The sequence below is a fragment of the Cryptomeria japonica genome, chromosome 10 (assembly GCF_030272615.1).
Source record: "Cryptomeria japonica chromosome 10, Sugi_1.0, whole genome shotgun sequence".
Lineage (NCBI taxonomy): Eukaryota > Viridiplantae > Streptophyta > Pinopsida > Cupressales > Cupressaceae > Cryptomeria > Cryptomeria japonica.
In genome coordinates this window covers 581,214,812-581,219,002 of record NC_081414.1, presented here as the reverse complement: position 1 = coordinate 581,219,002, position 4,191 = coordinate 581,214,812, and positions in this window count along the sequence as shown.

Genomic DNA, 4,191 nt, shown 5'->3' with positions numbered 1-4,191 from the left:
AACCTTCACCTTTGCTCACAGCCATCCAAATCTATAGATCTGATCATGACCATTGATCTAAGCCACATCATCTCATCCTCTCAAAGTCTATTAAATCAAGAGCTTCAGTTGAGAGAGAATTAGACTTCAAGTGCATTTTCAAGCAAATCATTTGTAAAACTTATGCATCTATGAGTTTTAATCTTGAAGAAAAATAGCAAATAGCATTTTAGCATAATCATGTAGTATTGCATATCATAGTATCAGTTAACTATCAGTTATCAGTCCATTCTTCATATGCCATCTTGCAAGCTATCAGTGAATTATTTGAGAGAACACCATCTGCAAGCAGGAACAGTGGATTTAGGACACAATGAGACATAAAACATGAAGGTAATATTAGTATTTTTATTTCATATATATTTCATGTAGTTTCATTGGTTATGTTTGGATTTCCTATAGCATTTCCATTGGTATTTTGTGAAACTAACTTGTTGTAGGTAGCATTCTGAGGATGAAATTCAAGTCAACACACTTTTCTCAAAAAATTGTGTTCTCTCTACTGTTCTGAGTTTAAAATCATGGAAATGTAATCTTCTTTTCTCTTTTCATGTGCATGAATATAATAATAGCAGAATAAATATGTATCTTTTGTATGTTAAAAACACTAAAGCTCTACCTGGTTGATCTTTCTAGAAAAAATAGGTAACATTTTTGGCAACATCTGCAATATGTTTGCCTACTAAATATCTTGACCAGCTGCCTTAAGCTTTCCATTGGGCACAGAGTCTTTCAAACTTGTCAATACTGAAAATGTAGCTCATGAACACTGCAAGACTTTCTTTCCTCAAACCTGCCCTAGCTCATTAATTATAGGTATGTGGTTTGTAACAGTAAGCTGTAAAAACTCATTCTTAGGAATGATATGATTGTAATTGATGGGTTATGGCAGGGCAACAACTAAACAACTCTAAAGAACATTGTTGCAGTGCACTATAGCTATCTAAAGGGGGTGGTTTCTATGTGTGGTGGATAATACACATTTTCTTTGCTTCATATAATAGATACTTACCTTTAATAACTATAGGTGCACTGCAGTAGTAAACAAAACTCCTTAAAACTCCTATAGAACTGTGCACTAGGCACTTAGGGAAAATAAAACTGCAAGTTGACCTACTATGCAACAACACTTATTAACAACTAAGAATACTGAAATATGTATAGATTTTAGGCATACCTCAAAAGCAATGCTTGAGGTGAATCCCATTGAATAGGATTGGTTCAACTTCACCATCTATCTTAGATAGTTGGAAGGCATTGTGTTGCTTACACTTAGAAATCATGTAAGGCCCACTCCAAAAAGCATCAAACTTCGTATGCTTGCTTGGCCTGCTCTTGAATTCATCCCATTTTAGGACAATGTCACCTTTTTTGAACACTCTAGGATATGCCCTCTTATAAAATGATCTTTTCATTTGATCTTGGTGATGCTCAATCTGTCTCATTGCTTTATTTCTAACTTCTTCTAACTTAATCAACTGACACAATCTTGATGTCATAGGCTCTTCTTCAATCATATTCAGTTGGTTAGCTAGATCAAGGGCTGGAAACTGAAGTGAAATTGGTAACCTTGCTTCTCTCCCATACACAATCATGCATGGTGACATTCCAATGGACCTTTTTGGTGTGATCATATCAGCTCATAAGGTTTATTTAAGCTTGGTATGCCAAGCTCTCTGATTTCCTTTTTTGGTCCTCTTAATGATTCTGAGAAGATTCTTATTTGTGGACTCACCTTATCCATTACCCTGAGGGTAATAGTTAGATGAGATGTTGAGATAAACATCATTCTTTACTGCCTAATCAGATATTCTTCTCCCTACAAAAGCAAGAGCATTATCTGAAACTATAGATTCAAGAACACTAAATATGGTTATCAGCTCATCATAAAAGTTCAAAACAACTATCTCATTTGCTTCTTTTAGTACCACAACCTCAGTCCACTTAGTAAAATAATCAATGGCTGTGAGAACCCACTTATGGCCAACACTTGAAGGTGGATTTTGTTAGGATTCCCACAGATACTAAGAGGGGGGGGTGAATCAGTATCTAACCGATGTGTAGATTTTCTTAACTTAAAACATGTAGAGCATATTAATACAGTGTACCGGTAAATAGAAAGTAATGCAATAAATAGAGATAAAAACAACCACATGAAAAACACACCATAACACAAGGATTTAATGAGGGAACCCAGTGTGGGAAAAACCTTAGTGGGATTTGTGACCCACAATATTCACTTACGGGCCAATAAGAGAATATTACTGCTACAAGAGGGGCCTGCACATGCAGGAAGGCCAATTGCCTAGAGCTCACTGCTCAAATACAAAATAGGAAGTCTCACTGACTTACAAAATGGATTATATAAATCTAGTGTCTTGTACTGCTTCAAAGTAGCGTCTATAATGCCAGATTCAATACCGGTTTCTGCTCTGCTTCTTACATAAACCCTTAACCTATAATTCGCATAATAGGTCTACCTTATTTCGCCTAATTACATTCCTCTTACTTACTTACACAAATGTTCTACAATGATCTCTCTGATATAAGAGTCATTTTACAACTTGCCAAGTCGGCTTACAATGATTTTACAATAATAAACAAAATATATTTCAACAAAAATCCTATCAGCCTCTATGCCAGTATGCTTTATTTCACTACCGGTGCTGGTGATCTAAGTGTCGATGTAGAGTCTAATCTTGCTAGTCCCAGTGGAATGTCTTTCCAATGTCATAGGATTGTAAGGTTTCCATCAATGACAAAACCTTCAATCACCTATAATGTCTCATTGGAGTGTGCATATGCCAACAATATCCCCCTTTGGCATTGATGGCGACACTCATGAGAAAATTTTAAAAGTGTATCCAAAACTTGTAATCCAAAAATTGTGTACCCAAAAAATATGTGAGCTCCCCCTGAGCAGATAAGTCTTTTGCTGATTATTTTCTCATACTACTACTCCCCCTTTGGCATCAATGAAAAAGGTTATCAAAGTGTCAATAGAGTTGTAGTTTTCTATCTCAACCTTGTAACTGGGTGGTTACAATTTGAAAAAGATCCACAAAAACCAAATTTATGCTTTCCATAAACTTCTTACTATCTTATATTTCTACCTCTATTCTTTGAACTGTACCGGTGAGGTGTTGCATATGCTCTACCGGTGTTTTCTATCCTTGTACTATTGCCTCAAATATTTCTTTCCTCAAGGATGCTAGATAGTCCAGTCTTGGACTTAGTCTTAGTCTCAGATTTTTAGCCTTGTTTATTATTCTCTCCTTTTCTCTCTCCAGCTTCAGTAATTCTTCTTCAAAACTAGTTATCATTTGCTCAAAAATTGATAATGTATCAGGTGAATTAACAAATTTGTTAGCAAGTTTATTTATTTCTTCTTGTACCTTGCTCATTTTCTTATCTATTTCAACTGTTAAAAAGTTTGTCTTGCAAGTATCTTTGTACATAGTTTTAAATTCCTTCAATGAGTTGCATAGTTCCGGTAGAAGTGTGTCAAATTCCCTAGTACACTTCTTTATTTGATCCTCAAAGAGTTTTTGTTTTTCAATTTCTAATTTCTCTTTGAATGCATCTTCCTTTATTTACTCAACTGTCACTGTGTTGTTAGTAATGTACTTCGACAAAGTGTCAAGTTGACTCAAGGAATCCTTATTATCTATGTTGCATTTTGGAGATATCATCTTCAAAATTGGGATTGTGTCATCTATAGCTTTATAAGCTTGTGAACTACAATCAGTTATTTTCTTCAAAGAATCGAAAAGAACTTCAGCTACATTGGTTGATTTGTAACCTGCTAAGGAGGAACCAACATTCTGAATTCCATCGGTGGAGGAAGTAACCATGCTTGTAGTGACCTTTGGTAGGTCAATCTATGTTTCCATTTCCTTAAGCAAGGGTTTTTGTTTCTCTCCGGTTGTCGATGGCATTGTTTCCACATGAACATGTTCCTGTTCCAAAGCCTATTGCTCTACTTGTCTCTCTGTCTTTTGATATGTTCCAGTCTCTATCGGAGTCTCTGTCTTTTTCCCTATGCTATTATCTTCCACTTTTCCTTTGGTGTTATCAATGTTGTTAGCTGTCAGTTGCTTACTAGCCATGTCAGTCTTACCGGTTGTGTCCTTGTCTATCACAATGTTGACC